The sequence below is a fragment of the Myxocyprinus asiaticus genome, chromosome 7, assembly GCF_019703515.2.
Source record: "Myxocyprinus asiaticus isolate MX2 ecotype Aquarium Trade chromosome 7, UBuf_Myxa_2, whole genome shotgun sequence".
NCBI classification, from domain to species: Eukaryota; Metazoa; Chordata; class Actinopteri; order Cypriniformes; family Catostomidae; genus Myxocyprinus; species Myxocyprinus asiaticus.
Window position 1 is genome coordinate 43,131,759 of NC_059350.1, and position 26,714 is coordinate 43,158,472.

At 42.9% G+C, this 26,714-nt stretch overlaps 1 long non-coding RNA gene across 1 annotated transcript; it reads right to left on the reverse strand.

Annotated features, from left to right (window-relative positions):
* Positions 1-3,125: 3,125 nt before the first annotated feature.
* Positions 3,126-26,714, reverse strand: LOC127444418 (uncharacterized). The gene is made up of 3 exons (XR_007897813.1): positions 26,474-26,714; positions 26,002-26,302; positions 3,126-3,315 (listed from the first exon to the last, which is right to left on the reverse strand). It is a non-coding gene; the product is annotated as an uncharacterized LOC127444418 (long non-coding RNA).

A 26,714-nucleotide genomic window follows, 5' to 3' on the forward strand; every position in this document is an offset into this window, starting at 1 on the left:
CCGTTACGTTGTCCAAAAAAAAAAAAAAAAAAAAATGCCACTCAAAGCCTTGTGTAACTGCCCCTTTAGTCATGCACTCCACATCTTTAATCTGAGACGGTCTCTGTAACACACTGAGTATTATTATAGTCATTTAAATTGATTATTACATTACCATTGACCATAATCAATGTGTCGAATGTTCATCATCACATAAGTGCATTTTTCACCCCTACAGTTATTAAGCATAAAAAAAAAAAAAAAGAAGAAAAAAAAAATTTGGGTTGCAAGCTAACGTTTTGGGTGGCATTTGAATGCCCTGGCACACGCGTGGCTATGCCACTGCTCTGTGTCATGTTAATGGTATGCTTACTGTATATCTCTTTGTGTGTAGTGTGTAGACTCCTTTAAGTCTGCATCTTTCTAAAATGTTTCACATCAAGTGTAGAAGTGACTCCGACCACTGCTTTTGTGTGTGTGTGTGTGTGTGTGTGTGTGTGTATTCTTCTATTATCGTTCCTGTCCTACACTAATGAAAATTACTGTTCCCAGGTCAGTACTGCTGATCCTGCAGCTTTAGGCCCAAAACATTATCAATCACAAACCCCTGTTTTCACTGGCTAGGACTTTTCTTGCCATCTTTTGTTCGTTTTATTCAAATCAAAGCTCAGCCAGACAACTGATTCTGTTTTTGTCCAGGTAGAGCATTTTGTGTTTCCTCATAGCATGGAAGTGAGTAAATTAGACAGAAAAGGAGCACAGTGTTCAGCTGCTGCAGTTTTGTTTGTTGCTTCGTTTTATTTTGTTTTATTAAAATGTTTCACTTTTATTTCATTCTTAAAGACATACTGTATATACAAATATATATGGAAAATAACATTTTGAAAAAAATGACCAACAAAATAGTTGGTCATGTTGGAAATGATGCCACAACTATGGAACAGTTGTCATTTGTGTAAAAAATGTACATAAATCATGTAAACACAACAGATATTAAAATGGTTATTCAGTCTTGGTGTATTTTATTGTTTTTACATGTAATTTTTTATAAATAGGATTAAGTGGTTTATGAGGACATTTTTTTAGGTTACAAACTGGTAATTACAAGGGTATTATGTTATAAATGTGGTTTATGAGGACATTTCTAGTGTCCCCATAATTCAAATCGCTTAAAAAACATACTAAACGATGTTTTATTGGAAATGTAAAAATGCAGAAATGTTTCTGTGAGGGTTAGGCTTAAGGTTAGGGTTAGGGGATAGAATCTATAGTTTGTACAGTATAAAAATTGTTATATCTATGGAGAGTCCTCATAATGATAGCTGCACCAACATATGTGTGGCCTACATAAGGAACAGACTGATCTGACATAGCATAGAAATATATTTGTTGATGAGTTTTCTTTAAATTATCACACTCAGTTTCGTGCCAATAGTGGTTATATTTTGGTCAGCCTCATGTCTTCATTTCATACAGTCATAATTTGCTATACTGAAATACTTGTTTGTAAGTTATTTTTTTTTTTAGAAATGAAGCCCTTAGATTCATCCATGTACAAGAGAAAATGAACCCAGTGAATGTAACTGTGAAAGAGAGTGAGATTCATCTTTGTTCATAATTACTGCTGGCTTTTAGTCACATAAAATGTTCCAGGGCTTGAGCTTTTACTGTCAATTTGAGAACTCTTAACCATTTGTCAGACTCTCTTTTCAGTGTCTTAAATGATCCAGTGCTGTAACAAGGTTTAAATCAATCATTAAAATGATTAAAATCATTACTGCCAGCACAATGTTTTATTGTAGAATAATGACTGTACGCCTACATGGTTTTTCTCACTTGCATGACACATGCACATGTTTGAATGTGTACATTACGAGGACTCTCCTTTGATTTTTATTGCTTTTATTCTGAGCTAATGATATTTTCTATACCCTAACTCTAAAACTTAGGGGGATGGTTATACTATGTTCTATTATGAAGACATTTTATTAGTTTAAGTAAGTGCAATTTTTGTGGGACAAACATCACAAAACAGAATTCCAAAAAAATAAATAAATATTGTTTTCAAACTGTTTCTAGAAAACTCCCCCTTTTAAAAACTCATAGTAAGGTGCTTATAATCAGCTCCAATGAAATGAGGTTTATATATGTTCAGTAAGACAAGAACACCCTGAGAGTGGCCACAAGTGATTTACACGCAGGGGTCAGTCCACCAGGGAGTAAATCAATTTTTTACACCTCAAAGGTGTTTGAAGGGAGAGATCTCACATACACAAATGTGAGGCAGCTTTCTCATGGGATACGGTTCTTCCCTCTATTCTCTCCTCTGTTGTTTCAATCTGTTCTAGAGTGTGATAGTTTACTCGCTCAGAGAATTAGTTTTGTGTGCTTGTGTAATTGTAAAATTGTCTATGGCGGGTGAGTATGTGTGTATGCAGGCAAGATTCTTTATTGAAGTTGCACCTGTTACCATACGTTCTAATTTTACTGCTGCTGCTGCTGCTCTCTCTCTCTCTCTCTCTCTCTCTCTCTCTCTCTCTCTCTCTCTCTCTCTCTCTCTCTGTGTGTGTGCGTGTGTGTGTGTGTGTGTGTGTGTGTTCAATTGAGTCGGACAGGTTATGATAACTCTTTTAAAGTTGAATATGGCAAGAACTTCACTCCTGATTTACTTAAGTGACTTAGTGAGCTAGTATCACTATTGATCATATATTATGTTAAGATTTTGAATAAACCCCTAACCCTAAGTATTAAAATTTTAAGTGCCCCACTTCACTTGTGCTACAGTGCAGACATGAATTATACCTCACATAGGGCTGCTTATTGAGGAAAGGTACTATTACTAGGAGAGGTGCTACTTTTCTAAGCCATCTGACTTAGCCGTATGATTTTTGCCTGATGGACGAAATAATATGCGGAAAAAAAAATCTCTTATCTAGGGATACCATATCTAGGGAACCGTTTGGGCACATTTGGAATTAGGGGCCATTCAAACAAAAAAAAAAAAAAAAAAATGTATTTAACACAACGAATGAAACAGAACAAAGTTTATGTAGGTGACACTCAAGACATGTTTTTTTTTTATTTTATTTATTTATTTTTTTTATGTTGACATACTGTAAAGAGGAGACGAGAAGCAGTTTTCCTGGTTCAGGTTATAGTTTATTTTCTCTCTCTCTGCAGCACAAAGTTAATCATCAATCGCACACCGCTTCACAAAAATAAACTCTCAACATTTGTAAAGAAACTCCTAGCTTCTTGCTCGGGTCTGTCGTGCCCAGGCTCTCTCTCCCTCCTATTTGCGGTGTGTCTCTATTTATGCCGCTCTCCCCGTGCTCACTGAAATTAGAGACAGGTGTTATACATAATTTAGCTCAGGTGTAAGCGCCCTTACCGCTTTTTCTCTCTCCGGAGAGATGCTTGACCACGCCCCCGCTGCCACACATACTTTTTAACTGACACAGCATCTTAAAAATGTAGCGAGAAGTGGCGCACAGATGGAGGGAACGAGACGTTGTGTCGATGTAGTGACACTAGGGGTCACTCTTGGGAGCCCGAGACACCTCTGGTCTTTGATAAAAGGCCAATGAAAATTGGCGAGTGGTACGGAGGTTACACAAGTAAACATGATGTTCCCTATCTGTCACTCACTCGACGTTGTGTCGATGTAGTGACACTAGGGGTTCCTATACGAAACGCCACAATTGGCTGTACTGTGTTACGTGAACTGGCGGTGTGTGGTGGGCAGACTATTGTGTGCCTCATAGCCAGCACACCAGGTCGACATGTAACCTCCCCCAACATAGTTATGAGTGTCGAAAGGCCCTTTGGGGACAAGTCGACTACTCAAGAGATAGAGACAGGCTTAACCCAGTCATGGCCTCTTTTCCCCTTCTCTTTTTCCACTCCCTAAAAGAGAAGGGGGATTATCCGACTGGGCTGCCGTCGGGGGTTGTCCCTCCCAAGGGGAAGACACTGCGGAGACCACACCTCGCCCAAAGAGGGGGGGGATATTTAAGTGGAAGAATACGTCACATGGTCTTTCCAACCATGTGGAGATTCTTCAAGGTAGATGTACCCAATGGGGGAGGAGTTACTACAAAACATGGAGACTGGGGCAGAGGGGCTCTGCCCAAGGAAGACGCAGTTTGCCAACAGGGAAACGAATTAGAGGAAGATATATATCGCATGGGGTTAGCCTTACAGAGAACCGCCACATACGGAGCACCTACCCCAGAACAGGACTCTTAGTTAGCATGTGTACTGGGCCAGCAGGGAGGTGGAAGGTGCTATGTGCAATCGATACACCCGGCCGGCTATCCTGGGCTTATCCGCTTGTATTGCGTGTCACTACCTGGGACAAAACCGGTTCCACCCGGAGGTTGTAGAACCTTGCAAAAGTGTTGGGTGTTGCCCAGCCTGCTGCTCTGCAAATGTCTGTTAGAGAGGCACCTCTGGCCAGGGCCCAGGAAGCCGCTACACCCCTGGTAGAATGGGCTCATAGCCCTACCGGGGGCAGCATGTCCTGGGCGTGATATGCCATAGTTATGGCGTCAGTGAGCCAGTGGGCGATCCTCTGCTTGGAGACGGTGATTCCTTTCCGCTGTGCATCAAAGCATACAAAGAGCTGCTCAGAGATCCTAAAGCTCTGTGTGCAATCCAAATAGATGCGTAAAGCATGCAACAGACACAGCAACGACAGGGCTGGGTCTGCCTCCTCCTGGGGCAGCGTTTGCAGGTTCACCACCTGGTCCCTAAAAGGGGTGGTGGGAACCTTGGGCACATAGCCCAGTCGGGGTCTCAGGGTCACATGAGAGTAACCCGGACCGAACTCCAGGTACGTTTCGCTGACAGAGAATGCTTGCAAGTATCCTACCCTCTTGATGGAAGTGAACGCAGTCAGGAGGGCAGTCTTCAAGGAGAGTGCCTTAAGCTCAGCTGACTGCAAAGGCTCAAAGTGGGCTCTCTGTAGACCTTTAAGAACTACAGAGAGGTCCCATGAGGGAACGAGGTGCCAGGATTCAGCCTCCTGACCCCTCTTAGGAACCTGATGATCAGGTCATGCTTTCCTAAGGACTTACCGTCGACTGTGTCATGGTGTGCTACTATGGCGGCAACGTACACCTTCAAGGTGGAAGGGGACAGCCTCCCTTCCAACCTCTCCTGCAGGAAGGAAAGCACTGATCCGACTGTGCATCTCTGGGGGTTTTCCCGTCGGGAAGAACACCACTTAACGAACAGATGCCACTTAAAGGCATACTGGTGCCTCATAGAGGGGGCCCTAGCCTGAGTGATCGTGTCTACCACCTCCAGGGGCCAGACATGGAGATTCCAGAGGTCTGGTTGCGGGTGCCAGAGGGTGCCCCATCCCTGAGAAAGAAGGTCCTTCCTCAGAGGGATTCACCGGGGGGGGGGGTTGTCGTGAGGAGCGTGAGGTCCGAGAACCATGTCTGGGTGGGCCAACAGGGTGCTACCAGGATGACCTGCTCCTCGTCCTCCCTGACCTTGCACAGGGTCTGTGCAAGTAGGCTCACTGGGGGAAACGCATATTTGCGCAGGCCAGGGGGCCAGCTGTGTGCCAGCGCATCTATGCCATGGGGAGCCTCGGTGCGGGCGTAACAGAGCGGGCAGTGGGAGGATTCTTGGGAGGCGAACAGGTCCACCTGTGCCCGTCCGAATCGACTCCAAATCAGCTGGACCACCTGAGGGTGGAGTCTCCACTCTCCCTGAGGATAACCTGTCGTGACAGCGCGTCCGCTGTAATGTGGAGGTTGCCCAGAATGTGAGTGGCTCACAGCGACTTGAATTGCTGCTGACTCCAGAGGAGGAGACGGCGGGCGAGTTGTGACATACAGCGAGAGCGCAGACCGCCTTGGCCGTTGACATATGCTACTGTTGCCATGTTGTTTGTCCGAACTAACACGTGCTTGCCCTGGACCAATGGCCGAAACCTCCGCATGGTGAGCAGAATTGCCAACAACTCGAGGCAGTTGATGTGCCAATGCAGTCACGGGCCCGTCCACAGGCCAGCGGCTGCGTGCCCGTTGCAAACAGTGCCCCAGCCCATTTTGGGGGCGTCTGTCATGACCAAGATGCACCTGGAGACCAGTTCTAGAGAAACACCTGCCCGTAGAAACGAGAGGTCGGTCCAAGGGCTGGAAAGAGTGGAACCTCTGTTTTCTGTTTGAACGACTTCAAACAGGCCAGAACCGACTGGGTGCGCTCGTTCATAAGGCGCGGCGTCAAAGAGACTGAGTCCAGCTCCAAACCAAGAAAAGAGATGCTCTTAACCGGGAGGAGCTTGCTCTTTTTCCAGTTGACCCGAAGCCCTAGTCGGCTGAGGTGTGAGAGCACCAAGTCCCTGTGTGCGCACAACATGTCTCGAGAGTGAGCTAGGATTCTCCAGTTGTTGGGATAGTTGAGAATGCGAATACCCACCTCCCTTAGCGGGGCAAGGGCAGCCTCTGCGACCTTCGTTAAGATGCGAGGAGACAGGGACAGGCTGAAACGGAGGACTTTGTACTGATATGCCTGACCCACAAATGCAAACCACAGGAAGGGTCTGTGTCGAGGAAGGATCGAGACGTGGAAGTACGCGTCCTTAAGGTCTACCGCCGCGAAACAATCTTGATGCCGGACGCTCGCCAGAATGTGTTGTTGCGTCAGCATCTTGAACGGGAGTCTGTGTAAGGCCCGTTTCAGTACTCGCAGGTCCAAGATTGGCTGCAACCCACCGCCATTTTTTGGTACGATGAATTAGGGGCTGTAAAACCCCTTCTTCATCTCGGCTGGAGGGACAGGTTCTATCGCGCCCTTCCATAGGAATGTAGTGATCTCCGTTCGCAAGGTAGCAGCGTTTTCGTTCTTGACCAAGGTGAAGTGAATACCGCTGAACCTGGGCGGACGCCTGGCGAACTGAATAGCGTAGCCGAGTCGGACGGTCCGGATCAGCCATCGCAACGGATTGGAAAGCGCAAGCCACGCATCCAAGTTCTATGCAAGGGGGACCAAGGGGACAACGTCGTCGGATGTACCGGCAGGTGGGTCCTCGCAGCAGGGCTGAGCTCGAGGTGCCAAAAGATTTTCCACCTGGCCCTCCATTGGGGGATGGAGTGGTCTTCTTACCAGCTCCAGGAGAGTGGGTTCCTTCGTTCTTGGGTTGCCCGTCTCAGGGGCGCTTTGATGACCTCCGTGGGTTCTTAGGCACCGACTGTGAGACGGGTGGCATCTGCTTCCTGCGGTGGGCTCCACGCCGGGGCCAGGTCGAAGGGGCAGGCTGCGGCGGAGCCAGTGCAGTCACTACAGAGGGAAGCCCTTGGCGATGAGCAGATGGGGTGCGGGATCTTGGGCCGCACCGGGGCAGGATGTGCTGGATAGCCTCCGTCCGCTGCTTCACCGCTGAGAACTGCTGGGCAAATTCCTCGATGGTGTCACCGAATAGGCCAGCCTGGGAAATGGGGGCAGCAAGAAACCGTGTCTTGTCAGCCTCACCCATCTCGACCAGGTTGAGCCAAAGTTGGCACTCCTGGACCACTAATGTGCCCATCGTCCGCCCAAGAGACCACGCCGTTACCTTCGTCGCTCGGAGAGCGAGGTCGGTTGCCGAGCGCAGTTCCTGCATCAAATCTGGGGCGGAACTACCCTTGTGCAGTTCTTTCAACACCTTGGCTTGGTGGACCTGCAGGAGAGCCATGGCGTGCAGGGCAGAAGCAGATTGTCCAGTAGCGCTGTAGGCTTTAGCCTTCAGGGACGACGTGAGCCAACAGGGCTTGGACGGGAGCTTAAGGCGTCTGCACCAGGTGGCGGCACTCTGCGAGCATAGGTGCACCACGAGTGCCTTATCCACTGGGGATTCGCCGTATAGCCCCTGGCCACCCCACCATCGAGGGTAGTGAGAGCGGGGGAACTGCAGAATAGGGGCCGGGCAGTAAAAGGTGCCTCCCACGATTTCATCAGCTCCTCGTGCACTTCCGGGAAGAAAGGCACTGGAGTGGGGCGCGGCTGCTTTGAGTGGCGCCGCGAGCCCATGAACCAATCATCAAGCCACAAGGGTTCAGGGGAGAGTGGAGGATTCCACTCTAACCCAACGCTCGTGGCCGCCTGGGAAAACATGTCTGTCATTTCGGCATCAGCCTGTGACTGGGCAATCGTCCCCAAGGGAGGGAGCCCAGCTGAGGCTTCTGCGTCCAACTGGACAAGCCCACTCTCTGATGCTGCGCTCGAGAGCTCATCATCTTCGCGGGCTCCGAACAAGAAGCCAGACTCGCCATGAGACGAGCCTGCGAACTCATCCGGAAGCCCGACTGGGGCAGACGAGCATGCTGGGGAATGGGAGGTCCGCGGGGGGATTCCCGGCGGAAGCGATCCCATTGGGGTCCCCAAATCGCCCCCAGTGCTAGCCGCGCTGGCCTTATACCATAGATAGAAGCAAGCCACGAAAGCAAGCCGCGACCGCAACATTGCCATGGTCATGTTCTCGCAATGAGAACATGAACCATCTACAAACGCCGCCTCCATGTGGGTCGCGCCCAGACACGAAAGACAGCGATCATGTCCATCCGAAGTTGAGAGATAACGAACACAACCAGGAATAACACACAATCGGAAAGGCATCTTTAAAAAGACGCGTCTTTAAAAAGACGTTCCATGTGTGCCGCTCTTTTAGAGAAATATACCCTTTTAGAGGAAAAAGCTCTTATATTTTAGAAAAAATATACTCTCTTTGTTTTCTGCCGAAGCGCCCAGTGGCGTTCTCTGCAGTGCACCAGTGCAGAGGAGGGAGAAGCCGCTGAAATGCGCCGTCAGATCCAGCAGAGGTGAATGAACAGTACAATTCAGCTCAATGAGCATGACCGTTCAGCTCCAAAGAGAAAATCTGAATGAGTGATTGCATACCAGCTCCTTTTATACCCGTATGTCCGGGGGAGTGGTATGCAAATACCACTCGCCAATTTTCATTGGCCTTTTATCAAAGACCAGAGGTGTCTCAGGCTCCCAAGAGTGACCCCTAGTGTCACTACATCCACACAATGTCGAGTGAGTGACAGATAGGGAACTATAGATTTACTTTGTTCATTTAATGCTTAAACACTATAAAGTCTCTTGGTAGATTTCGGTCATGAATGACTCAAATTGATTCACTGACTCACTCTTAGCACATAAGACGCTCATTTGATGCCACCTAGTGACATTTCCAGAAGGGGTCACTGAACTAATCAGTTAATAAAATTTTAAACAAATGTGTGAAACAGAAGCAAGCCTCACCAAAATACTCTTCATTAAATTTGAATCACTAAAATAGCTGGAATTGGTGCTTTTAGCTTATTCTTTAAAAAGAATATCCCCAGAAAAGATTTTCGTTGAGCAGTGATTGTCTTACATTTTTCGCCCCTCATGAGTTGCATCCTTGTAATTTGTTGTGACATTGCAAGAACAAATCTACAAATTAGAAAAGAAGCAAATTTGTTGTTTTTTCATTACCCATTTAGCACTCTTGTCTCCTGTGACCTCACAGCATAGCCTACCTCTGTGACCTGTTTGTTTGTTTGTTTTTGTTTTTGTTTTTTTGCATAGCCACATTTCAGACATTACAAGAAAACAAGCTACTAAGCTGGACAGAAAACATGGACAAATTCTTGAAAGGAAAAATATTGACGATGGTTAGCCTATGAGGGATAGTGGTGTGCTGAAGAATTTTTCAGTCGTAAAAAGTGTGCCGTAGCAGAATAAAGGTTGGGAAACACTGTCATAGTCAGCTTACAGATGTATGTGCTCAACATGTGTATTATTTGGGATATCTCTTCTGTTCATTACAAATTATTAACTTCGGCTTTGATATTGCTGGAGGCCTTTTTTTAAATAATTTTGGTAACCCATAAGTAATGAGTCAAGTGTTACCACATAAACATGAAGGAATTACTAATTATTTTAAAGTGAGGGTCATGGTAACACATTATTAATTAATGAATACACACTTGAATATACACAAATTATGATTTGTATTTTTTTACAAAACATTTTTTAAATGATTTTTTTTATTCAATGATACTGTAGGTTAATCTTACAAGAAGTGTTTAACTTTATGTGAAGTGTATTTTTTATTTATTTTTTTCTGAGTAACTTAATGGATCCAATGAAAAAAAAAGAATGAGTGTCTTTGTTTTAATTTTAATTTAATTTTGTTTTAATAACACTTAATTTTTGTTTTTGTTTTTAATGTCTGTGAATGTTTGTTAACTATCTGTTTGATTAAATGAATAACATGTAGGAACAAACACTTGAGTATTCATTATTAACTGACAAGTAACACCTCAATTACTATTAATGGTTTATAATGTGTTTTCACTTTAGAATAATGGTTCAGATAACCTTTAACTCCCACGGAAGGAAACAGTAAGATCTCATTAATTAATAATGTGTTACCTTGACCCTCACTTTAAAATAATGGTCCAGATCATTAGTAATTCCTTCATACTTATGTGGTAACACTTGACTTATTACTTATGCGTTACCAGAATTATTTAAAAAAGACCTTCAGCAATATCAAACATGCAGAAGTTAATAATTTTTGCTGTCCTTTTCTGCATATCACCGCCCCTTTCCGCATATCGTGTCACCATTTTTACATAGCAACATGCTAAAATCCATTCAGATCACATTAGAAACTACATATCAATGCCTTGGTGACCTCTCAACAAGCACCCTGACAGTGAGTTTACACAGCCTACCTGGAGGACCCAAGCCAATTATAGGGCCTAGAGTGGCACGTGGACAACCAAAGTATACTTTGATCTTTAAGAATGAGCTCTTTGGACTTGGGCCAATTAGCAACACCATTGTATCACCCTAGCAACCAATTTAAAACACCATAGCAACTGCATAGCGACTCCCTGGCTACTACCACTCAAAATTGTCTTCAGAAAATGTGCAGAATATTGTAGACACTTTAGAAAATGTGTATAAGTCTAGTTTAAATACTATGAATCGGCTGAGGAATATTGTTTTGCAGATAGACAAAATGTCATGTAAAGAAAGGGGGTGGGGGAGTGAGTTCTAAAGAGTTAAAATCAGGAAAAGCAAATTTAGGTTTATAAGGGATTAGGCAGCGGCTCACACCAGACTCCAAAGTTTAGAATGCATTAGTCCAGTTTACACAGGCTTTGGCAAGATTATACTCACACCCACAGAGAAAGAGTGAGAGAGAGAGAGGGCATGTGCACACTTAAATAACAGGAATTTCGCAGATCTCAGTCACAGATGGTAAGGCCTACACAGGGGGGTTGACCCCAGTGATGAAGGGATATAAAGAGATGAGAGAGGGGGGAGGTAAATAACGGAGAGAGTGTGTGTGTGTGGGGGGGGGGGGGGATACAGAGCTGATAAAGGAGACATATACAGTTTACAAAACAAATAGAAAGAGAGAGAGAGAGAGAGAGAGAGAGAGAGAGAGAGAGATGTTGTTTTTTTTTTTGTTTTTTTTTTGAGTAATCAAGAATTGGATTTCAGCACAAACTCTCTCGTAATCTTGTTCTGTCTTCCCCGTGTAATTTAATTCAGAGGACAAATACATTGACACACATCTAATAACAAAACAGCTGTATCAGTGTATGCATGATTTATCGCGTGTTTGAGGTAGTTTTAGTATTGTACTCACCAAGGAAATTAGTTTGGGGTATTTAGAGGGTGAATAACAGTGCAGCACTGAATATCTCCTCACGCTTGTTGCATTTGCATCCTGTTTGCGCCTCACGTATTCACCCCTAGCTAGAATGCAGTGAGAAATAGCCCTGACCTTTATGACAAAGGTCTGTGAAAGATTTGTACTGGATAATAGATTATTTCGCACAGTACTTCCCTTAGGTCTGTAGTTTTTATTTTGTTGGTCTGACTGTATATGAAATGTTTTTTTCCAGAATGAAGTATGTTAGAGAGGTCTCTTTTTCTTAAAAGACACATGTTGAGTTCATTTTCTGCAGTAATGCTTTCAATGGAAGTTTGTGGGGCAAGCGTACAATGGTTGCCCCTTAGAATTCCATTGTACAGTAAATGCATTTCAGAATATTCAATATTTGTTTTTTTTTTTGTTTTTTTTTGATAATCAACAGTATGCTACAGATGCTGTCAATAGAGCTTAAATTTGGATATTCCTTTTAAGAACTGGATCTGTACATTTCTGTGGTGCATTAAAGCTACTAAATACAACTCCATTGGTTAAATGATTGGTATGATGAGTGTGGGTGAGAATCAGATCAATATTTAAGTCCTTTTTTACTATAAATCTCCACTTTCACTTCCACATTCTTCTTCTTTTGTTTTTGGAGATTCGCATTATTCATGCATATCGCCACTTACTGGGCAGGGAGGAGAATTTATAATTAAAAAAGGATGTAAATGTTGATATGTTTCTCATCTACACCTCTCGTATTGCTTCTGAAGATATGGATTTGACATCTGGAGTCGTATGGATTACTTTGATGCTGCCTTTGTATGCTTTTTTGCACCTTCAAAGTTCTGAAGGACCTACAGAGCTGAGATAAGGACCTACAGAGCTGAGATATTCTTCTAAAAATCTTCATTTGTGTTCAGCAGAAGAAAGGAAGTCATACACAGCTGGGATGGCATAAGGGGGATAAATGATGAGAGAATATTTTTGGGTGAACTATCCCTTTACAATAGGCCATATTTGTGACTATTAAAACCAGTTAATTTAGATTTAGTTACCATATGAATCACATTTTTCGACTATCTGACAATTAGTTAAGAACGTGGCTCACTAGTGCTTTATCTCAGTAACCATAAAGTTTTGAGTCAAAATTCCATACAAATGTGTGCAGTGATTTTTATTTTTATTTTTTTTATTTCTTATGTTGGTTTCAAACACCTAGTTTAAAGCTGACTTAATGTAGAATATTTCTGTAAATGTTATCTTCCAAACTAATATGACAATATTATTATATTTTGCAATAGCTGTTGGATAAACAAGAGAACAAAATAAAACCACACTAGCTTATATTCAGGCAATGGTGAATTATAATGAGGGTTGATTTTAACTGAAAAGTTGAACCGTGTTCTCAGGACATGGGTATTTTTCAAATTTATACAATTTATTAATTACAATATTTCTTAAACGAAACAAATGTTTGATGATAGTTTTACTGTTTACATTTAGCAGAAAGAGCATAATAGGATTTTCAATGACAGGTGCCTTTGTGACAACTTACCCCACATAGTGTAATAACATACCACACTACCGTGAGAAATAATTACTGGAGTAAAAGTGGCAAAAAGCCCTGGTTTTCCCATAGTTTATGTTTATTTATGCTTTGTTCTTTTGACATGAGCTTTTATAACCATTAATTGGTCTGACACCTTCAGAAATGGACACCTCTAGGTATGTTTTAAAAAACTGAGAGTTGTTTTCTTGGCTGTTTGTGCTTGTTTTCTGTTGACACAGCATTGACACGCTGCCACAATTTCTGTGATGTGCTTTCTGTGTTTTAGCATGAAAAAGAGCCTACAATCTGATTCATTATAAAGGACAAACTCTTTATTTTGCTGCCATGGTGATGGGTGCATTGTATGTTATAGGTTGTAGAGGGCCTGCTGGTGTCAGTTTTTCCATGTATAACTTCAAGTTTGCATCACATTCAAGAAAAAAAATATATTTTCATGTAATATAGCTATGAGCTATTTGCACATATGCACATACACTCCTTTATATTTGAGTCAGGGCCTAGTGAGCTGTTGGCAAGCGATTTCTGGTTCAGGTCGCGTTCAGTTTTAAATTTTGAAAGTATAAGTCAGGATGGGTCCCAGGGTCTTGTTTACTGGCCAGGTTTGAGATTCAACCTCTACACTGTTAAATATTTTACCATCAAAAAACAGTAAAGAACTGGCAGCAAGTTTGCCAGCAAGTTACTGTAAAATTACCGGTGTCTTGCTGTTGCTGAAATTAACAGCTAGATCCTGTTTTTACAGCTACAGTATACAACTGTAATTTAGCTGCATATAGCTGTCAAACTACATATTATCTACGGTTGATGAAATGAACAGCTATGTTCCCAGCATGCACTGCGGCATGAAGAAATTACTTCGATTTTTTTACTATTTACTGGTTTATTTTGATGTTTTTGTTGCAGTCTAAATTACTTGTATTTTAATATTCAGCTTTTACTTTTTTACACAAATGTATGTTTGTTAATTGTCACCATTGTTGCGTTTTGTGTGCCGAGAGTTGATTTCTGTGTGTGTCTTGTCAACTCCTTTTATGCTGTAAGTTCATCAAAAACATCAAACACTCATTTTGCTAATATCATTTTGCTGAAATATAATTTACTGTTTTTGCTTTTATGTTTCTATGTGTAATGAATCACTATTGCCACATATAGTGCCATTTGCAAGGTAGGATCAGACATTCAGCATGACCTTAGGTTTTGTTTTCCAAATAGCACAGTGCAACAACTTGTCTTTACCTAAACACAAATTGATTGGTAGGAAGAACATAATATAATAATAAGGAAGGTCCAAGGTGCCAGCTCAAGAGATCACTAATCACAATAATGGTGACTACAAACAAAACAACAACACTAAATAAAACCAAGACTTTGTTTTTTTTTTTTTTTTTTTTTTTTTTGTTTGTATTTTTTTTTACTGTTTTTTAACAATGTTTTAACAATTTTATTTAATTTATTTATTTGTAGCCCAAATACATTACCAAAGCATACATACTTATTCAAGCACAAAGGCTCATGGGTATTTCACCATTATAACCCACAGTGCAGTGCTATACTGTTATTCTACTGTGTACAGGGTTTTTTTTTTTTTTTTTTCATAAACAATACACTGTTCAATCCTGGCAACATTTTACATGTAATATGTACATTGCTTCAAAGGTTGATTTATACTTTTTTTATTTGACTTCGCATTAGACAGACAAGTGAAGGCTGATGTGAGATAATAAAGAAAAGGTGTTGGTCAGAAACATCATGAACACTAACCATGTGCCACAAACTTTTTCATGGGGGGTTTTAAAATATATATTTCAAAATATTTAATTGTGGTTACTACTCTCTCGATCAAAACAATAAAACAATTGACTTTGATAGGTCTATATTGTTTTTTTAGTTTTTTACCCTCAAACCAGCATTAAAATAAAAAAAAGTACAAAAAGATATTTATATTCTACTAGATTTGTGATCATTCATAGAGGTTTCATAAATGCAGAATTATAATTTGTGTTCCCTATTTGTCACTCACTCGACGTTGTGTCGATGTAGTGACACTAGGGGTCACTCTTGGGAGCCCCGAACACCTCTGCTTTTTGAAAAAGGCCAATGGGAATTGGCGAGTGGAATTTGCATGCCACTCCCCCAGACATACGGGTATAAAAGGATCTGGTATGCAACCACTCATTCAGATTTTCTCTTCGGAGCTGAGCGTTTGCATTCAGTGCACTGAATTCAATTTAAACTCAGTTCTCTTTACCGTTCACCTAAAACTGCTGGATTTATGGTGCATTTCAGCGTCTTCTCCCCCTCTGCACCCATGGAGTGCAGAGAACGCCCCTGAGCACTTCGGCAGAGCAAAAGAGTATATTCTAAAACAGTACATTTTCTTTCTAAAAGAGCGGCACGCACGGAAACGTCTTTTTAAAGATGCCTTTCTGTTTGTGTGTTATTCCTGCTTGCGGTCATTATCTCTCCGCTTCTGACGGCCACGATCGCTGTCTTACGCAGCCCACGCGGAGACATCGTTCATGGATGGGTCTTGTCCTCATTGCGAGAACACGACCATGGCAACGTTGCGGTCGCGGCTTGCATTCGTAAGAAAGCAAGCAACCCCAGCGGTTCCCCGCCTCGGTCCTTCTACCTATGGGTATGAGGCCGTGCCGGTTAGCACTGGAGGCGATTTGGGGACCTCAATGGGAGCACCTTCACCGGGTAAACCCTCACGGACCTCCCATTCCCCAGCACGCTCGCTTGCCCTGGTCGGGCTCTCGGATGAGACCGCCGGCTCGTCTCACGGCGAGTTCGACCTCTTATTCAGAGCCCGGGAAGACAATGATTTATCGAGCGCAGCATCGGAGAGTGGGCTCGTCCACTCTGACGCGGACGCCTCAGCTGGGCTCCCTCCTTCAGGTGTGGTCACTCAGTCTCAGGCCGACGCGGAGATGATGGACATGCTTTCCCGGCCGCACCCCGCCCCGGTCCCTTTCTTCCCGGAAGTGCATGAGAAGCTGACAAGGTCATGGGGGGCACCATTTACTGCCCGATCCCGATCTTTCAGCTCCCCCGCTCTCACTACCCTTGATGGTGGGGCAGCCAAGGGGTGTTCGGTGATCACGGTGCACTTGTGCCCGCAGAGCGCCGCCACCTGGCGCGGGCACCCAAAGCTCCCGTCCAGGGCCTGTAGGTTTATGTCGTCCCTGATGGCTAAGGCCTACAGTGCCACTAGATAAGCTGCCGCCGCGCTGCATGCCATGGCTCTCCTGCAAGTTCACCAAGCCAAGGCGCTAAAAGAGCTGCACGAGGGTAGTTCTGACCCGGGATTGATGCAGGAACTGTGCTCGACGACCGACCTTGCTCTCCGGGCAACGAAGGTCACGGCGCGGTCTCTCGGGCAGGCGATGCCACCCTGGTGGTCCAGGAGCGCCACATTTGGCTCAATCTGGTCGAGATGAGAGAGGCCGACAAGGCATGGTTCCTTGACGCCCCCATCTCCCAGGTTGGCCTAATCGACGACACCGTCGAGGACTTTGCCCAGCAGTTCTCTGCGGTGAAGCAGCGGATGGAGGCCATTCAACACATCCTGCCCCGGTGCGGCTCAAGACCCCACACCCCGTCTGCTCGTCTCCAAGAGCGTCCTCCTGCAGCAACAGCAACGGCCGCAGCTCGCCCCCGCAATTGGGCCCAGCGTGGAGCCCACCGCAGGAAGCAGACGTCACCCGTCTCAAGGCCGGCCGCCAAGAACCCTAGAAAGGCTTCGAAGCACCCCTGAGACAGGCGACCCAGGGACGAGGAGATCCACTTCTACGGAGCTAGTAGACAGACCACTCCATCCCCCAGTGGAGGACCGGGAGGAGAATCTTTTGTTTCATTTTTCGCCGTATGCCCAAGAGCCTGCTGTTGAGCTTCATGTATTCAGATAGAAGACAAAGACAGGCCTAACACAGTCGTAAAACCTGACTGAGGCCCACACACAGTCATAAATCTTACTGATAAAAACCGTCCCAAAATCAAACAAAGGGAGTCCAAAACAGACTACAAATCCCATGAAGCCTTGCTCACTAAAGGATCGAACTCTCAACTCCTATTGGATGAGGCACACAACAGAACGCCCCTCAAACATGATGTCATCAGGAGTAGAAATACCTCTGAGATCCTTCTGGGCATTGCTTCCAGCAACTTTACTCGCCGTGTGTAAACGCAGCTCATCACTGCTCTCAGGTGTAGCCTTGTGGCACAAGGAAGTAACGTACGACTTGAAACTGTGGCCATACAATCTCCATCTCGCTGGATGAGTTAAGATTACTCAACTCCAAACACTCCGTTCCACCGAACACTCTAACGGATCCGAAGGAGATCACCGAGCAATCTGCATCTTCATCTGTTTGCTTGCAGAAGTGAAGAAAAAAGATTTCTCTTCCTTCTTCAATCAAGTCGACATCGCTGATTTCTCCACCAGCCCGCCAAGAATCAGCAGCCGTACCGCCCGCCGACAGAGCGGGGAAACGGCCTCCCATCATCACCCAAGCCTCGAGGGAATGAGTCGGAGTCAGACGACGGATGAACACACATTCTACCTGCGTCTGCATGCGATTCAAGTAAGAGGCTTGCGTCTGGGCAGAGATAGAATATTATAGTGTGTTATTCTTGTGTATCAAGGTTATTGCTTGTACAAGTTTATGGACCGCTGAGTCCACTCATTGCTGCTAATAATACTCAAGGTATTACTGTAATGTACTGTTATCACGAATGAGATATGCTGTGTTGCTCTGATGTGTATTTCCGCCATCGTGGGTGAGACCAGCACACTGAGTTTATCCATTAAAAAACCAAAGACCACGGGACGGTTTACGAGCCGTCCACCGCGTCTCTGAGTGATAAACTAACAGCTACTTTCTCTCCCACGATCGCGAAACCGGCTTTAGTGCCACCAGTTTATTCTCTCTCTCTCTCGTACTAACCACACACACACACGCAACCCCTCACAAACATTCTCGCACACACTTTTGGCTAGTAGATAACTTGGTGATAAAGCTTAGCTTTGTCCCTAAGTTATCGTACAAGCGGAGACATGTAGTAAACGGACAGTCGCCATTAACCGGCTTCTCTCCGCCCACATTCGCGGCCACATTCTCTGGCCGGAATTCTCATGTGACGTACTCTCCACAAGAGTACGTCCACCATTTTGTGCGCGTCACTGCATACACAACACACACCCATTCACACACTCACACACAAACACACACACCTTCCTCTCATGTGTTATAGACTTATTTTAGTTACCATATCTAATCATGTCACTGTTTAGTTTGTAGTTGTAAGTCTGAAGTTTATTGACTGCACTGTATTGATTATTAATTGATATTACTGCATAAATAAACTGTTATATTTCAAAGAGAAGTGTTTTGGTTTGTTTGCATACACCTGTGTCAAATGCTGTCAGGAGATGTCAGTGCTCAGATTCAAACCTTCATAGTTTCCTTTTGAATTTCTTAAGAGAACAATCTAATATTGAGACCGGTATACTCTCTGGTTATTAGTCCCTGATTCCAGGGTGGTGCTATTCTATTGATTTTGATCATTGATAATTATCTTTGATGATTGTTGAATTTGTAGGATCAATAAGCTAGTGTTAATTCTAATCAATGTTCCATTGATTTTAATAACTGATGATTATCTTTGATAATAATTAATATTCTATTGAATTTGATGGTTATCTTTGATGTGAAGGATTAAAAGAGCTAACATTGATTCAAATCAATGTTCTATTGATTTTAATAATTGATAATTATCTTTGATAATTATTAATTATTGCTAATAACCAAACCTGCTCCTGAACGTAGCGCACTACATTTACTGGTGCCCCATATGAGGTTTTAATGAGTTAGATTCTATTATTTAATTTAAATATTAATTATTAACTAAAGAAATAATTATTAACCCCATGATGTGGTGCCTCAGGCTCCGCCCCGCCACGAGGCCCCACCTGCCAGTACGTCCGACGTGATTATCCCCTTGGTCCCCCTCGCCCGGAGTTTGGACACATGGCTTGCACTTTCCAACCCGTCGCGATGGCTGACCCGGACCGTCCGACTCAGCTACGCGATTCAGTTCGCCAGGCGCCCATCCAGGTTCAGCGGTGTCCGCTTCACCTCGGCGAAGGGCGAGAGTGCCGCTAGAGTGAGTGAGCACCTAGAGCAGGTCTCCAGGTGCGTCGTGGTTACGACAGATGCCTCAAAGACGGGCTGGGGCACCGTATGCAACGGGCACACAGCCACTGGCTCCTGGACTGGCCCGCGGCTGCGTTGGCACATCAACTGCCTCGAGTTGTTGGCAGTACTGCTTTCCCTGCGGAGGTTCCGGCCATTGATTCAGGGCAAGCATGTGTTGGTCTGGGCGGACAACACAGAAATGGTAGCGTACATCAACCATCAAGGCGGTCTATGCTCCTGTTGCATGTCACAACTCACCAGCCATCTCCTCCTCTGGAGTCAGCAGCGCCTCAAGTCGCTACGAGCCACTCACATCCAGGGTGACCTCAACACCGCAGCAGATGCACTTTCACAACGCTTAGGGGAGAGTGGAGACTCCACCCCCAGATGTTCCAGCAGATTTGGAGTCGAATCAGTCGAGCACAGGTAGACCTGTTTGCTTCCTGGGAATCCTCCCACTGCCTGCTTTGGTACGCCCTGACCGAGGCACCCTTCGGTATAGATGCGCTGGCACACAGCTGGCCCCCTGGACTACACAAATACGCATTTCCCCCAGTGAGCCTACTTGAACAGACCCTGTGCAAGGTCAGGGAGGATGAGGAGCAGTTCGTACTAGTAGCACCCTACTGGCCCACCCACATGTGGTTCTCGGACCTCATGCTCCTCGTGACAGCACCCCCCTGGCGAATTCCCCTGAGGAAGGACCTTCTTTCTCAGGGATGGGGCACCATCTGGCACCCGCGACCAGACTTCTGGAATCTCCACGTCTGGCCCTTGGACGGGATGTGGAAGACCAAGTGGCCTACCACCCGTGGTGATAGACATGATCACTCAGGCTAGGGCACCCTCTATGAGGCACCTTTATGCTTTGAAGTGGCGTCTGTTCGCTAAGTGGTGTTCTTCCCAATGCGAAGACCCCCAGAGATGCGCAGTCGGATCGGTGCTTTCCTTCCTGCAGGCACACCATGACACAGTGGATGGTAAGTCCTTAGGGAAGCACGACCTGATAATCAGGTTCCTGAGAGGCGCTAGGAGGTTGAATCCCTCCAGACCACGTCTCATCCCCTCATGGGACCTCTCTGTAGTTTTTCGAGGTCTACGGGGAGCCCCCTTCAAGCCCCTGGTGTCAGCTGAGCTTAAGGCACTCTCTTTGAAGACTGCCCTCTTGACTGCACTCACTTCCATCAAGAGGGTAGGGGACCTCAAGGCGTTCTATTTCAGCAAAACATGCCTGGATCGGGCTGTGTGCCCAAGTTTCCCACGACCCCGTTTAGGGATCAGGTGGTGAACCTGCAAGCGCTGCCCCGGGAGGAGGCAGACACAGCTTTGGCATTGCTGATGCACACACTGGTGTGTGGACGCTCGTCACTCACACGCATTTGCTGCAGCTAGATTATAATGTGATGGTTTGTGACGTAGTGAATCATAATAGACAGCACTGGAAAAAGTATTGCAGCCTTGCTGAAGCACCCCCAGATCATCACCGATCCTCCACCTGGTCGTCTAATGGTTAGACGTTGTCCTGGAGAGGCCTACAAGCCACAGTGCCTCGCACCACTGTAAAATTAGGTGGAAGATCAATGATGATCTGCCCATTATACACTGCAACATAACATGTTTTTGATTAATCTTTTTTGGCTTGTATTCCAAAATAATATCTAAAACTCCTTTAAAATAACGTACATTTACTTTAGGAGTTATACTGCAGAAGAAAAAAATGTTATCGGAGAATATTGAATACAATATTTAATCAGGGCTCGACATTAACGCTTGTCCGGAACAAGTGGATTTTTGAAGGGCAAGTGAAAGAAAATTTTACTTGCCTGTCCGGACAAGCAGACTGATTAAAAAGTCAATAACGAAAAACTAACCAGCTATATCTGTGATAGCCTAGGCCTGTATTGTCATGAACTCAGTTTCCCAGCAAGCAACGCAGCCTCCAAACCTGGGCTCCAATTCCCACAACACAATGCAACACTCTCAATCGCTGGACTTCTGATTACACACACCTGCATGCAATTTCAAACCCTTTATAAAAGACTTTTCAGCCACGGTCATGGCGAAGTATATGTTCTGTTACCTTGTGTTTAATGTTGCCAAGCCTTCATAGTCTGCCTGATAATTTGTTATAGTTCCTTTGCTTGTTCTGACAACGAGTTTACTTCTAGCCCTGTTATGTCTGTTTGCTGATTGCCTGACCTTCTGCCTGTACTCGTTGGATTTTGCCTGGGGTCTTTATTGGATTGTTGCCTAAACTTCATTAAACTGCCATACTGCACTTGCATCCTACTCTGCAGGTGTATTTCCTGACATGTATCACTTATTAGAAAGATATTATTCTTATTCTGCTGTTGAAAATAATCCAGAGCATGTAATGTTATAATTAGCTATCCATCTAGTAACAGCTGTGTCCTGTTTGATTGACAGGAGGCGTATGTGTGTGTGCTGAAAATGCTCATGCTAATGCGGACCTGAATGGTCAAATACATTTCAAAATTCCGCCAAAATGCCCATCTTGGTGAGGTATTCATGTAAACACATGAGTGTTTGTCTAAAGTGAACATAAATAGTGGAGAAAAAAGTGAATTTGTATTAAAATTTTGGACATGTAAGTATAAATTTAAGCTAATAGACCTGCTGCTGTCTAGTGTGTCATTATAATAATCAAACAACCATAAGAAAATGAGAAAACACTCACTGCTCTTGACTGGTTATCTTTAGTAGCTTTAAAAAGTATTAATGTATTTTAATCATACAGTAAAGACTATATAGTAGTTTTATGTTACATTACATTCTGAATGTTTACTTAACTGCTGTTAAAAACTTTCAAAGCTGTTAAAAAAGCACAGAATTTTCTTAATTTGTATTTTATTTTTTCTATTATTTTTTTATCCATTTCTATTTTTTGCTGTTTTGTTATTTTATTACTGACTGATTACTAGTCTTGAATAATTACTTAAGAGCTTGAAACCATTCTTCCATAATTAACATATTAGTTAGTGTTATTTGTTATAAGTTGGTATTGAGAATCGTCAAATTTCACTGCCGACTACTGAAATTTTGGTATTGTGATAATGTATAGCATTTATTGTACTTGGTAGATCTTGCTGCAATAACGTAGATCTCATTCCATAGAAGTGTGAGCACCCCTGCTGTAAATGGTGGCGATGGAGGCTTTCCTTTATTTGACTACCATACCTAACTAATTATCATATGACAATAGCCTCCTCCCCTACCCAGTGCAGTTTACATTGCAAGTTCAAGGAAATTCACTGTTAAAAAGACACGTTTTTCAATAAATTTCAATAAATAAAAAAGTTCAATAAATGCATGATGTTTTCAAAGTCAGTGAGTAATGGTGTTAAAATAATTGTGATCTCAATATTGACCAAAATAATCGTGATTATGATTTTTGCCATAATCGGGCAGCCCTAACTTAAGTTCACCAAGTTTCATGTTTTAAAATGTTGACAAAAGCTTTAAATGTGTACGTTACACATGAACAGTTTTAACAACACATGCACACTTAATGTGTAGTTAAACTGCACTGCTTAGCAAGTGGCTGAATCTTCTTAAAGCTACTCTAATCTCCTCTCCTGAGGGGCGCGGTCTCTATGCCATCTCCGAGAGCAACGGATCAGCCCGCCAGCTACTGTCCAATCAGAGCTCAGAGACCAAGCCAATCACAGAGCACTAATCTGTTTACTTGTTCTCATATACGAATTTTGGTTATACAGTTTTCATTATTATTATTCGTACACATGGAAGGTGTAGACATTACCTCTCAGTGTTCAAATGAAACTGACACCCCTGTATTCATATTATTATGAACTCACCTTTTGTTTTCTTTCTTTTTACATTTTGAAATGAAGTTTGTTTTTCAATTTGGCTTCAGATTTGAAAGAGAAGTAACCTTAACCTGCATTTCTAAACTAGCACAAGCATCTTATTTGTTGGCTAAACACTTAACCATGTTTTTGCCTTCTCTTAGCACCTTGCTCTTATCAACCTATCATGTCTATGCATATCCACATATACCTGCTGGGTAAACAGGAAATGGGAAGCATATAAATGCACTGGGTTGCTGTGGAAAAGGTCACAGTGGTGACTAGAATTGATAGACCAAGGACGAGAGAACTGAGCTAGCATAAGGCTAGCCGATTATCAATACATTACAGGGAGAGAATGTAAGCACAAAAACACAAAGATTAGAAGCAGGAAGCCCTTATTTTCTGTTGAAGAATAACCATTGTGCCTACCCACTGAAGCTTTTGAGGATTACAAGCCCTGATTAAGTTTGATGGTTTTAGTGTTAGTAACTATTGTTTGACATGCCAGGCAACTTTTTGTCAACAACTACCTCATATTCATTCTGTGTTTTGTGTTTCTGTTTAATATTTGGAGCTCTTTTGCAACAATGGTGCACATGTTAAAAGGATAGTTCACCAAAAAATGATAATTCTTTCATCATTTACTCTTATTCTGTCTCAAACTCATTTGACTTTCTTTTACTCTGTGAAACACAAATAAAGATATTTTGAAGGTTGTGTGAGGTGTTTTTGTCCATTTAATTCAAGTCAATATGTGGGTTCCAAAACTTTCAAGCTCCAAAAAGGACATAAGGCAGCATAAAAGTAATCCATACAACATGGAGTGGTTTAATCCATGTCTTCTGAAGTGATACAATCATTTTGGGTGAGAAACAGAACAACATTTAAGTCCTTCAGGTATCTAACAACAGTATCAAATATAAAAAAAAAAAAAAAAAAATATTGAGAAAAAAGTTATCATGTGTAAAATAAAGCCTGCAGGCCCGCAGAAAAATAAAATTATCAAAATATTAATAACTACAGTCTTGACCAACACAAAATAGGTATTGTTTTAAAGCATAGAAGCTGTACTTTACAATGCAAATAGGCATTATGACCAAAACTGAACAAGTGAGACAAATCTGAAGTGTTCTGTTTTGATAATTTAATAATAATATTGCACTGCACATTTTATTGTAATCAGTAAAAACATCAAACTGATCAAATAGCCATGTGTCATATGTCGTTGGAAGGCTCTCAAAGAGTATATTACAACTACCCTATTTGCTTTACTCACAGACAAAAATATACAGAGTAATAGCTAAGTACATGTTTTTTACATACGTTACAGTATATGTAAAGAAGTGTTGCTTATATGCCACATTTTTGCTTAATAACTTCACAAAAAAATAAATGGAACATTACTTAGATGAGGTCATTATCTTTAAAACAGGCCCACACACAATGTAATTGGATCCATATATCATTAGATAATTCACACGAAGCACAATGTGCACATAACACATAATGTGCTATCTGGCTAAAAACATGTTATCTTTCCTGAATCAGATGACTTCATTGGAAATTATGTAATATGTTGTCCAGGGTCATGTAATGCTAAACCAGTTGTATTAGGATTCAGATCGCTGAGGTGGAAGTCATCCAAATATGGGCAGAGAGGATCATTCACGCTAATTACATATGGCCACCAGAAAATGGCACCAAGTACATGACACAGACCCAATGATAGCTCAAATGGCACAGAATGGATGAGCTGAATCTGAATGAACTGAATGAGATATTGTTACTCATGCCTGCATGCTTTGGAGAGAGAGCAAACCTTTAGTCATTGCTGTGTATTTAGTTCTTATGTACAGTTATTATGTTTTATTAGTTTGGAGAAAGTTTTGGACAATAGGATAAATTATAATTGTAATGCTATAACATTTGGTTGCTTTGTCGTATCAACACAAAATGTTACTCAGTTACAGGTGACATGATTGGGAGTTTTTTTTTTAATTATTTTTTAATTATTATTTATACCCTAAGATTAAAGTGTTCTTTAAAATGATGCAAAACACTTGACCCTCCTTGTTTTTTTTTTTTTTCTTGTTTTTTTTTTAAGTCTTTAAAATTAAGTCTTTAATTTTGGATATCCCACTGAAACAGGAAGTCTTTAAAACACTCTCAGAGATTAAATGGTTAAATGACTGTATATTAAATTGATAAAAAAAAAAAAATAAATAAATAAATAAATATATATATATATAAACAGTAAACTGTCCACAATAAAATATTATTTTAATAAAATAAAATAAAATAAAATAATTGCTGGCTTGATTGGATGCATGGCTTTTGATGTCAACAACAAAAAATGTGGGATGCCTTTTCTCTGCCCTTTTAAAAATGTATAACCCTATTTATTTGGAAATCATAAATATACACAATTATACAATTATTTTCATTTTATTATTTGCATTTTTAGCATTGTATTTTCCCTGCCAAAGGGGTCATGACCCACCATTTGAGAACCACTGTGCTAAATGACTAATTATTATGGATCTTCTTAATTTGTGAGATATTTTAGAATTAACCCCCGACATAAATATTTTTTGTAGTAGAAGATAAATGGACAAAACGTTAATGGAAAAAGAAAGATAAGAAAAGTGCGGTAGGATAACATTTTACATGGAGTTAATTAATAGAGGTTTGGGAGGAGCATGTTAATTTTAATCTGACAAATCACAGCCCACGAGTAGGAGTATATAAGCCGCTGCTTACCTGCTTCATATGACAACTCTCCTGACAAGTTGGTCCCACCCTCAAGCCAGAAAGATGTCCGAACTGGATATCTTTCCCTCCGATGAGGAACTTTTCAATTCTCCCACCATTGCTTCATCACAGCCATCCGATTCCAGCAAAGACACTTCTCCGTCCAACACCATCATCGATCCGGCTGCTCCAAGCCGAGGACGCAGGGCTTCTCGCTCAGCAACCCACACTCCAAGACAGAGGAATCAGACCTCTCCTCCGCCATCCAGATCACTCCGATCTTCAACCTCTGCCGACAACCCAACTATACCTGTCATTTCAAAATGGACAGTTAATAAATTTCGTCAAGCTCTAGCCACTTCTAACATCCACTTCTCTCACAGGCTAAGCAAAATCCAATTATATGATTTATAATTCTCTTCCCAACATGACATTCCTTCTACCTCTAAAACCCCTGAAAACGTGATAGCTGAATCCTTACCTTCTACCAGTTTCTCCAGATGCAACGTTCCAGCTTCGTAAACACCCTGACCATTCACAACCCTCCGGGGTTTCAGGTACAGGCCATTTCTCCCTCACCGAACTTCCATCCTGTAAAAGGCCTTCAGCCAGCGCGACGTCAGCGTCAGGCCAAGCGCCTAGCAAACCACCACCTCTCCTTTCTCTCTCTTGCCAACCTCTGCTCACTTCGCTCCCAACCACCGGGCACCCGGATGCAGGAG